We start from the raw sequence: 12,451 nt of genomic DNA, 5'->3' as shown, positions 1-12,451 counted from the left end.
CCCCTGAAGGCTGTTGTTGCATTCTGAGTCCAGGACACACACTGACATGAATGTAATTGGTGGAAACTAGCTTGTGAGGAAAGGACCAGTTTTATTGAATGGAGAGAGAGAACAGTTCCCCCTTCATCTCTTTCTCTCTCTCTCTGTCTCTCCCTCTCTCTGTTCTCCCCCCTTCCCTTTTCATTCTCCATCCAATCTCTCCCTTTCTCTAGTCCTCTCTAGGCTCAACTCTTCCTCTCTCCCTCTTTCTCTCTCTCTCTCTCTCTCTCTCGTTCTCGTTCTCCCCCTGTCATTGTGATGTATTCTTCGAGCCGTGCCAGTGTAGTAAACGTGAGTCCGAGACACCCTTGCCTTGACCTTGGCCCACCCCTACATCCCTCTCCGTTACTCTGGTCACCTTGGCTTCCGTAGACCAGCCGTGGTGTTCATTACTCTTTCAAAGTGGTTATCAGTGATGGGGAGGGCGGGGGGGGTGTATAGCACTCCTTGACATCTCCATTATGCACTATGGGAGGCTGCAGGGTCAAACGCTGGCATTTGGCTCACACAGGCCGGATAAAAACCCATCTGGGTTGAACCACCGTGGTCCTAGATAGATAAACCTTTACAGAGGTGTGGTGACACCAATATAAATATATACTATATATATATAATATATATATATATATATACTGTATATGACTGTCGCCCAGGTCACTCCCAGACACAAATCACTAGACCACTGAATGAATTTAGCATCGGTCGGTCTCTCTCTCTCTCTCTCTCTCTCTCTCTCTCTCTCTCTCTCTCTCTCTCTCTCTCTCTCTCTCTCTCTCTCTCTCTCTCTCTCTCTCTCTCTCTCTCTCTCTCTCTCTCTCTCTCTCTCTCTCTCTCTCTCTCTCTCTCTCTCTCTCTCTCTCTCTCCTCTCTCTCTCTCTCTCTCTCTCTCTCTCTCTCTCTCGCAGACAGACACAAATCACTAGACCATTATATGAATCTAGCCCCGGTCTCTTTTCCAAGACAGAGGCCATGCTTCGCTGGTTTCAGCAGGTGTCCTTCACTGACAGACACAGAGGCGACACACCAGTCCTATAAGACTATGACTCTGGTCTCCCTAGTCATACATAATGCACTGAGCCGGTGGATTCAGAACGCAACAACAGCCTTCAGGGTGTCTTCGCTCTCCCTGTGCACACTCTCAGTCTCCCTGCCGCTTTCTCTCTCTCTCTCTCTCTCTCTCTCTCTCTCTCTCTCTCTCTCTCTCTCTCTTTCTTTCTTTGGATCTTTCTCTCTCTCTCTTTCTTTCTTTGGATCTTTCTCTCTCTCTCTCTCTCTTTCTTTCTTTCAATCTTTCTTTCTCTCTATCTCTCTCTCTCCCTTTCTTTCCTGCTTTCTCCCACTCACACACACACAGACGCACACACGCACACACACACACACGCACCTGAACCCTCTCGCTCCCTCTAGCTCTGTCTCGCTTCATCAAAAACACATACACGTGCACACATACACACACACACACACACACACACACACACACTTCAGCCCAGATCTCTCTCTCCCTGACACACAGGAGCCAGGTCCTGGTTAGCGACGCCACGGTACTGAAGCATGTCTGAGAGAGTAGAGGGGTGAGAGAGGGTTAATCCCACTGTTAAACTGTGGCGTTACTATTACCTTTTCAATTACCTGACTGACTGATACACCACTCCAACCCTGAACAACTGGGAAGCAGGGAAATGATTCCGTTGCTAATTCTGCTTGAATGAGTGTGAGTGTATTACCATGCATGTAAAAGGGCTTCATTTCTTTTCATATGTATGGAACAGTATAGTGTGTGTCCTCCATCCAGCGGCCAATGGTCAAGTTGATGGATAGAGAGAGGAAAGGCAATTTACTACATGAAATCACAAAGAGGTTATTTAAAAGGAGAGTAAAAGCCCAGAGAAGCACAAGGACACAGGAGAACGGTTCTCCCACTGAATGGAACACGAGTCCGTACATGCGTGTGTTCATGTGTGTGTGCATGTGTGGGTTCATGTGTGTGTACATGTGTGGGTTCATGTAAAGAGTGTGAGTGTGTGCAGTGAGGCTGTGTGTGGTAACCCTAATCCATTGTAAAGGACAGTGTGTGCGTGTGTGTGTGTGTGTGTGTGTGTGTGTGTGTGTGTGAGAGACAAAGACAATCTTCACCTATCTCAGCATCCCATTATGGTAGGATCCTGCTCACACAAAGTCACACAGACATGCATTCACACACACACACACACACACACACACACACACGCACACACACACACACACACACGCACACACATGCACACTCATCACCGGATGCACTCACCACAGCATAATTCAGTTTATCACCCTGCTCAAATTACTCTCAATCATCTGCTCATTCAAATAGAAATCCAATATATTTGAATTGGGAAACACACAGAAACACACATATCTAATTACTACTGAACACTCGACAGTCCTCAGAACAAAACTACACACCATCACAAATGCACACCTTATTATGAACACACACACGTACACACAAAGACTCTCACACACACACACACACACACACACACACACAAATACACACATGCACACACACACACACACAAAGACTCACATTCACACACAAATACACACATGCATGCACACACACACACACACAGACACAAAGACTCACACACACACAAAGACTCACAGACACAAACAAACACAGACACACACAATAAAAAACAACATTTTTGAAGAACGTTTCTGGGAAAGCGATAGCTCCTCGTCTAAGCTGGAATGAAACCAAAGATAAAAATACACACAGGCACATAAGATCCCCAAAATAAAGAAGAAGAAATGGGCCTACAGAGGAGGAGAGAAAACCACAACAATATTTTTCCATATATCACTTCACCTCCTTTCTCTTTCCTGTTACAAATCCCCCTTTAATTCTCCTCCTGTTTAAAGTCACGGCGCATGCAGAGGTCTCTTAATTGGAAAAGGTCCTGCTATTCGTGGGCATGATTAACATGCACTATGGCTGTGGTGTAAGATAAAGAGTTGGAGACGTGGTGGGAGAGATGGAGAGGTAGAGATAGAGAGAGAGAGATGTAGAGAGTGAGAGAGAGAGAGAGAGAGAGAGAGAGAGAGAGAGAGAGCCTGCTCTGAGGTAGAGAGAGTCGGGCCAGAGGCGAGCGTGCTGGTTAGCCACAGTGCCTAAGGGCCTCCCGGGAGAGCTAAGGCAGCTGGTTGGCAGAACATGGGGAGATTGAAGGACCATGCGCCCCCCCCCGCCTGCCCTCCCTCCCCCCCTCTTCCCCCCCCCCCCTCCAGGGCCTGAGTGAAACTGGGCACACACGGGGCTTCAAAACGTGGTTGGACGGGCTCCACCGTCGCCCCTGCCATTTTGGCTGTGTTTCCAGCGAAGCTGGAAAGATGGAGGGAGAGGAAGGGACGTTAACCTCCTGTCGTGTTTAGTTACGGCCCTGACATTGTGGGGAATTATACTGCGTCTGTCCCGCCGTTCCTCACACATCCGGGTGACGGCGGGAATATTTACGGTCGAAATTCACACTCACACAGACACCCACACGCACGCACGCACGCACACAAACACTCACTCACACACACACACACACACACATCCCGCTCCCAGTGCTGCCACATTACACTGTCTGTGTTATCGATGTGTGTGGGACGAGGTGAGGTGTGTGTTTGCACACCTGCTGGTGGGGTGTGTGTGTGTGTGTGTGTGTGTGTGTGTGTATATGTGTGTGTGTTCCTGCTCCCACAGTATGATTGTGTGACAGAGTGGCACTGTGTGGAAATGGGCTTGGCTGGACCATTGCTGGCCCCTCTCCTGCAAGACCTCCAGGGACCATCTCAGCACCCCTCCTCCCAGCCCAGAGGACCCCGAGGTGGGATTTAGCCTGGTAAGATTATCAATCCGTCCACGGCTCTTCCCCAGGGCCAGGCTGGCTCTGAGGCCAGGCCAGGCCTGCCGCAGGGTGGGTAGCTGCGGGCTGGGATGGGCCTCCACTGGAGCTCTGCTGGAGCTCTGCTGAGCAGGAGCCAGCTGGTGTGGATAGATCACTGAGCACCGCAGGCACCGAGATACAGAGACAGGGCTGCACGCTGCGCACAGCCGGGGCTCCATGGCTGCTCTGTCTCTCAGCCCTTCACACACACACACACACACAGCCAAACACACCCACACACACACAGCCACACACACGCACCAACACACACAGCCACACACACACATACACACCCACACACACACAGCCACACACACCAACACACAGCCACACACACACATACACACACACAGCCACACACACCAACACACAGCCACACACCCACCTCACACACACCTCACACCTCAACACTATTGTCAATGAAAAAAAACAGTTTCAGTTTGTTTGTTTTTGTTCACCTTGTTCACAGGCAGTGGGGCTAAACAGAGGGGGGAGTAATTACAGCCTGAGTGGGCTAGCTCGGTATGACTGTGGGCTAAATGTCTCTGGGAAGAATTCAATCAAACCTTTATGGCAATCGAGACGTGAACAAAACACTGTCGGAAAACACAGGCCGGAAGATGCACGTTTTAATTAAAAAATCTAAATGAGTTCCGCTTTGTTTCATGTGTAAACATTGCCCACCTAATTACTGTACTCTACATTACCGGCCCAAACCGTACATTTTCATGCTGCTCTTCTCATGCAGTGTGTCAGCGGAAGCCTTGCCGCAGTGAGTGAATTCCGACGTCGCTCTCCGAACCGCGATGGTAGCACGTTACAGACCACCGACTGGAAGAAGAACAAAAAAAAACAAAAAAAACTGCAACTTAAAAAAAGAAAGAAATGCACCAACTGAAAGACCGAAAAAAAACAGGCATCTTCTCTACGACTAAAGAGGCCGGGGGAGTCCTAGCGCGGGCACCGAGAGAACAGCGAGTCCTCCTGGTGTGATCACCACACACTCATCACACATGATAGCTTTCAACCAGAGGGGTTTCCATCGATCTCACCAGCGCCACCAGAGGGGTTGCCATCGATCTCACCAGCGCCATCAACCTTTTTTTCGAGACGCACTTTCAGAAGAAAATAAATGGGAGGGAGGGTAGAGAGGGAGAGAGGGAGAGATAGAGAGATTGGATTCATCAGACCCTATATGCCTGTATGTCAAAATGGCCTCCAATCGTTGTCTGATCCTTTTCTGAAGACTGGGTTGGGGACAGTGTCACTAGGGACCAAGGACAGGCCGGTCGGTGGAGGTAGAAAACCCAGGACGGGCTCATCGTAACACCTTGAACGGAACGAGGAACGGTATCAAACACGTGTTGTCTGACACCGTTCCCCATTCCGTTCCATGCATTACAATGAGCCTTCAGTCTTCAAATCTCGGCTCCCACAGACCTCCCCTGGTGCCTAGTGACACAGCAATTTTTCAACTCCTGTGCACAACCTAGAAAACAGAAACATCCCTGAGTGTGTCGGCTATATTAACCTGGCCCCCGTATCTCAGACGGGCCTGGCGCAGGTCATTAGATTCCTTCCATACTAGACTCCAAAATCCCCCCCCCCCCCCAAGCCAAGCCTTGTGTGCGTGCTACTGGCCAGAGCCACATCAGAGCACAGCACAAGTCCTAATGTTCCCCCCCTCTCGAGTTTGAACTCCCTATTCATAAGCCCCACGTACAAAAGAGAAAGGAGGACAAAACGAAGAAGCTGAAACGGATTGCTCCCAGACAAAAAAGGCTTCTTTTGCGGGGACGTGGAACCTTTGTGGCTCCAGGTGAAAGGCTGGAGCCTACTCCCCTGCTGAACACAGAGGCGCTCATGAAAGGGCCTTTACAGTCAGTGACATTGGCAATCAATGTGTTGGCTGAAACGGGGGTGGGGTGGGGTGGGGGGGTGGGGGGGGGTTGGGACTGAGTGCCAACACTAAAGAAATCTCTTTTAAACTGAGAGTGAGATCCAAGGCTATGTGCTAGGTCTGCTAATGGTGTATATTAAAAAGAGCTGTGATGGCAAGGCTGCGCTTCTGTAAAGTCTTTCAATAGCCCCTCTGTGTGTGGAGGCATTGGTATTATTCTCGGGAGAAAAGATCTGGAGCGAACGTGTGAGGGGGCACCAGTAAGGACTTGACATCCACCCACACTCATACACTCTCTGTCTCTCTTTGTCTCTCATATACACGCTCACACTATCTGTGTGTGTGTGTGTGTGTGTGTGTGTGTGTGTGTGTGTGTCTCTCTCTGTCTCACACACATTCAAACATAGCTATTCGTACACACATACAGTACACACACACACTAACACACACACACACACACACACACGCAAACATATATAATTTTAATTTTAATTTTTTATTTTATAATTTTGCCATTTAGCAGACGCTTTTAATCCAAAGCGATTTAATAATTTAATAATTTAATAATTTGGCCATTTAGCAGACGCTTTTATCCAAAGCGACTTACAATTACGAATTACAGGGACATTCCCCCTGGAGTAACTGAGGGCTAAGTGCCTTACCCAAGGGCACACTAGTAGTGGTGTGGTTTCAGGCGGGATTTGAACTCACAACCTTCCGATCACAAGTCCAACTCACTATCCACTAGACCACCACTACCCCCGTGCTACTGGCCAGAGCCACTACTGGCCAATTACAAATGACAGGGACATTCCCCCTGGAGTAACTGAGTGCCTTACTCAAGGGCACACTAGTAGTGGTGTGGTTTCAGGCGGGATTTGAACTCACAACCTTCCGATCACGAGTCCAACTCACTATCCACTAGACCACCACTACCCCTTATATATACACCACACACAGAGTGAGACGTACACACACACACACACAAACAGGTGAAGGACAGCAAGAGATGGAGAGAGCGGCTCCATCTCTTGGTTAGAGGCCTAGAGGTAACTGAGGAGAAGATAGGATGGGGGGCTGGCCGGTGTTGTGTGTGGGGGGGGGGGGGGGGGTGGAGGAGGGGGGCTCAAAAATACCATCAAGATGGTTTGAAAGATAGATAGAAAGATTTGCTGGGTAGTTGAAAGAAAGCGAGATAGTAGGATGGACCAATGAATAAAAGCTGGTCAGAGGGTATAGGCTAGATAGACAGATGTATAGATGAGAGACGAGGTTAGATTAGACGAGAGACGAGTTAGAGAGATAGATAGATAGATAGATAGATAGATAGGTAGGGAGGTAGGTAGGCAGGCAGGCAGGCAGGCAGGCAGGCAGACAGACAGACAGACAGTCAGACAGACAGACAGACAGACAGAATGATAGAATGAAAGATAGACAGAGAGAAAGAGAGAGTGAAGTGAGATTAGATACAAAGGAGGATGAGGAGAGAGGAAGGAGATACCTCAGAGGAGAGAAGGGTGCCAACAGAGATGTTGACGATGGAGAGAAAAAGAAGATAAGAGAACAAACAGAGTGGGAGGAGTGGGAGAGAAGTATCGGAAAAAAGTGTAGAGAGTCAAGAAGAAAGGACGAAAGGAGGGAGAGAGAGAGAGTGGAAACACATGCATTTAGAGATGCTTAACAACTCCAAATGACCAAAGCTGAAGAGAGAGAGAGAGAGAGAGAGAGAGAGAGAGAATAAGAAGAGGCTAAAAGACAGAGAGAGTGAGGCAGAAAGAGGGAGATGGTGGTGCTGATTGGCTGATGTTATCTCTAGTGCAGGGAGATGTGTGTGACACAATCTCAAATTGGAAATCGCTGTTTCAATCTCGCCTCACTCTGCAGCTGCCCGGACCCCTGATAACGACACAACGCCTAATTCTATTAAAAATAGCCTGTGAGTGCAGTGGTGGTGGCTGAGACACAGGAAGAGAGGGACCAAAGAGACGGAGAGGGAGGGAGAGAGAGGAGGGGGGGAGGAGGAGGGGGGGGGGGACAGAGGGGGAGAGAGGGAGAGAGACAGAGGGGGGGGGGGGGGGGGGGGACAGAGAGGGAAGAGCAGTGAGGTGAGGGAGAGGAGTAGAAGAGCGAGCGATAGAAGGGAAAAAGAGAGACTGGGGAAAGAGTTGGAAAGACAGAAAGCAGCCCCTAAGACAACTACACTAGTGAGACTTTCCACTTTCCTTCCTGTACCCCCCCTCTATCTCCAAGTCCATCTACCCGGCGTCTACCTCTTACCTCTCCATCGCCCCCACCCATCTCTCCATCTCTCCATCTCTCCATCAGCCTCAGATCTACCCATCTGTCTCTCTATCTATCTCCCCATCTGGCTGTTCTTATCTTTCCCTACAGGTTACTCTTCTCATTAAGGACTGCTCTGCTCTGATTCTCTGGCATCCTCTCTCTCTCTCTCTCTCTCTCTCTCTCTCTCTCTCTCTCTCTCTCTCTCTCTCTCTCTCTCTCTCTTTCTCTCCCTCTCTCTCTCTCTCTCTCTCTCTCTCTCTCTCTCTCTCTCTCTTTCTCTCCCTCTCTCTCTCTCTCTCTCTCTCTCTCTCTCTCTCTCTCTCTCTCTCTTCTCTCCCTCTCTCTCTCTCTCTCTCCTGTTTTGATTCCCTCTCCCCCTCCCTCTATCCCTCTTTCTTACTCAGCCACCACCCCCCCCCCCACACCACCACCACCACTCTTTCTCTTTCTATCATTGTCTCTCCTCAAAGGCATGTGCTATGGGTTTCATCATCACATTGTAATCACAAAGTTAACCTGGCGCAGAAAAGTCTGACTGACAGCCCAGCACTGTTTGATCTCACTCTGCGACCCCTCAGCCTATAGGAGAGAGGGGGAAGGGAGACCGCTTGTACCTGACGAAACCAATGACTGACGATCACAGGGAGTAAGTAAGTAGCCTTGAGAACCGATGGGCCCTTAGGGCAGGAGCTCTAAATCTCCTGTTTCCATAGCGTGAAGCGGCTTGATGTACAAGTACACCCCCCCTGGACATGAGGCTGTTATGTCGCAGGGTTTTTACCCACGATCCAACCCTTAATGCTGAGTGCCAAGCAGGGAGGCATCGGGTACCATTTTTATAGTCTTTGGGATAACTCGGCCAGGGATCGAACTCGCAACCAATCCCAATCTCAGGGGCGGAGACTCTAACCACAAGGGCACTGAGCCGGGCGACGATCACAGGGAGCTAATCACCAATCAGCAGACGGATCAATCGGATTGGAAACGGGGGTAAACGTCTCGGATGAGATGAAACTTTCACGGGGGGACGTGCAGCAGAGCGGGGTCTAGCAGCCCTGCCTGTTCCCTCCCGAGTCAATAACACATGAATTCCTGATGAGGAGTTTTAGGTCTTTGGAGAGCAGCAGATGTCGGAGACGGGGGGGGGGGGGAAACGGTGGATTTGATGAAGATTCCAAGTGAACTAGACACCCCACACAAGCAGAGGAGGAGGAGAGTAAACCCAGGACACCTTTCGCCTCACTATCATACGCTTCAGAACACCAACCCCTATTTTTGAGCACTCAGCGAGAGAGAGCTGATGAAATGGGTAAGTGGGTTTGCCCACATAAAAAAGTAAACAGTCATGACTCTGCCAGGGATAACAGTGTGAGGCTAATGAATTAATCAGCCAGTCATTAGTTTCTATCTGCTGCAGAGGAGGCTGGGGGTTCTTACCCAAGGAACAGTCCATGGAGAACGAAAATGTTCACTCAACTGTGAAAGGGATTTGGGACTTTCTCTGCGCGCCTGTGTGTGTGTGTGTGTGTGTGTGTGTGTGTGTGTGTGTGTGTGTGTGTGTGTGTGTGTGTGTGCGTGCGTGCGTGCGTGCGTGCGTGTGTGCGTGCGTGCATGCGTGCGTGTGTGTGTGTGTGTGTGTGTGTGTGCGTCCGTGCGTGCGTGTGTGTATGTGTGTGGAGGCTTTTCACAGTAGCTGAAGTTGATCATTCCCTGTCATGCCAATGAAGTCAATCTAAACACAAAAGCCAGTAGCTACCACAACACAGCAGCAGGGAGAGAGGGAGAGAGAGAGAGGAAGAGAGAGAGAGAGAGAGAGAGAGAGAGAGAGAGAGAGAGAGAGAGAGAGAGAGAGAGAGAGGAGGGGAGAACAAGAAAGAATTGGGTGGACAGTTGGGAGACAGTCCAGGGTGAAAGATAAGGAGATGGAGGGATTAAGGGAGAGAGGAGAGATGAAGAAGAAAGATATAAAAAGCGACAGTTACGTAATGTGGGCTTTAGATGAGCTGGACAATGCCATACACAAACAAAGACTGTCAAAGTGAACGTGTTCATTCCTGCTATAATACATTTTTCGTTTTTCTTTTTCTTTTTTTTTAAATTTACGGCCTTAATGCATTTTCCTCAGTTTGACCCTCACAATGTACAATCGTTTTATTTTGGTTGAGCGCGCCCATGGGTTTAATTTACAACTTGCAAACATTAATGGAGAGGGACACCCCACCAGATGCTGATAAGTGCCCAACAACCTTGCAGCATTTAGCCAAGGTTTTTTTTTAAAGCCACTCTCCGCAATTTAGAGGGTCAGTCTCAGCAAGGCACATTGACGTATACACTGACATATTTCGCGACAATCTCTTGCGGCAGGTGATTTGTAGATCAGTTATTCTGCACAGCGCCATGTCCCACTCCTTACATTTTGATATATGCCAAGGTTTTGTCATATGTTGAAGATATCTGTGACAGCTAGTCAGGTTCCTATAGTAGAAGTAATTCAATATGAAACATGGGGGATTTATTCCTTTTGAATTTGTGGTGGTGTTGATGTTGTTGTTGTTGTGACTCTCAGCTGAGAAGATCAATGCATCCCATTCTCATTGTTTACAGTAGCTTGTCGTGTTGAATAACACGGATATGGAGGACTAGATACAAGTCAGGATATCTTTTATTCATCGTTGTCGTTTAACTTCGGTTAACCAGGTACAGAGCTACGGAGAATTCTATCACACCTGGCTGAATTGTTATTGGCTGAGAAGATGCTAATTAAAAAATGTCATGCATATTATTTTGGATTGTCTGTCCTGTACATGACATCTACAACCCAAATGTAGAGTTTGTTTTCAATGTCGACATCTTTAATTCGGGCTAAATTTGACCGAACTCAAAATTGCAATTAATTTGTGATTAATCACAGCAAACCACGCGATTAACTGGATTAATTAGTTTAATCGTTTGACATGCCCTATTCCTGAGCTTAGATTACAGGGTTGGACAGAGGTAAAGTTGGGAAGGTTACTGTGACGTACAGGAAAGATCGTTTTAGGAGTCTGGGAGAAGAAGAGCAATTAGAATACAGAATATTCAGTCAGCAATGACTTCCTCCCAAGGGAGGCTGGTGGAATCTGAGGACAAGTTCATTGTAATGCAATGAATGGAATGAGGAATGTCATTTAATTAGCCCATCCTCCGGTTTTTTTCTACCTCCACCTGCCTCCTCTGCTCCATCCTGTTCTGTAAAGCCAGAGCCACGTCCAATCGCAGACAGAGAAAATCCTCACTTCGCTCAATAATGACCAAACAAACATTTCAGAAATCCGCCGAGATAGAACAACCCTCACAAAAGCTCCTCAAAGCTGCTTACCCAACCCCCCCAAAGCCCTTTCGAAGGCAAAAAAAAAAACGGAGGATTTTTTTTTCTATTGACAAGTTTATCAACCAAGCAAACTTCGATCCAGGAGACACATTGTGTATCGTACATACCATCACTGACTGTCACACACACACGCACGCACGCACGCACACACACATACACACACTCGCAGAGTCTACTCAATACACCAACCAACCTCATGTTGTGTCACACTTCCTGGTACTTTTACAACCCAACCGTGTCCCCGCCCCCCTGATCGATGGTATGACTGAAAAACATGAGTGATTGGCATCTGTCAGCTGTCTAAATCTATGTGGTCATCATTGCCCCTCTGTCTTTTCCCCTCAGTGTGCTCACAGCAAATACCGCCAATCAATACGGGCATCGATCGCCCTGCTGAATTAGAGGAAATCTCTCCTCAGCTCTCAATGGCGTGACATCCGTGATAGGCCGAGAGGAGAACTCTCTTACTCTGACTGGAGAGAGACAGCTATTCACCCTGCGTCCACTACAGTTCATGACCAGGCTGCAAAGAGAATCAACCACGATCAATCTGTTTTAATTAATTAGCAACGTCGGTGTCTTCATTTAAGGATTAGGGTTAGGGGTTAGACGATTTAACCAGGGATGTGGACAGTTGCAGCTATTGAAAGACAGGTCCTTTTTTTTACCCCAAAAAGAGCACAACCCGGCAGGGCATCCCTGTGGCCTAGTGCTCCGATGCACATCCCTCAGTTGAACAGCACGGCCTGAGGTCCGTTCACCCTCTTTAAAAGGCCCCCGAAAACATCCACCATGAGAACCGCCATAGGGCCCCATACCGGCAGCCATTTTGAGCGATCCAGAACTCAAGAGGTGTGTTTTTCCTGTGAGTGATTGAGGACCCCCCCCCCCCCCCCTTTACAAAAAAAGTACCCCAAGACAGCGTGGGACATAAGGCGAGAGGAAGGA

Source organism: Nansenia antarctica, assembly GCF_963989245.1.
Source record: "Nansenia antarctica genome assembly, chromosome: 16".
Lineage (NCBI taxonomy): Eukaryota > Metazoa > Chordata > Actinopteri > Argentiniformes > Microstomatidae > Nansenia > Nansenia antarctica.
Note: the sequence above shows the minus strand (reverse complement) of the source record.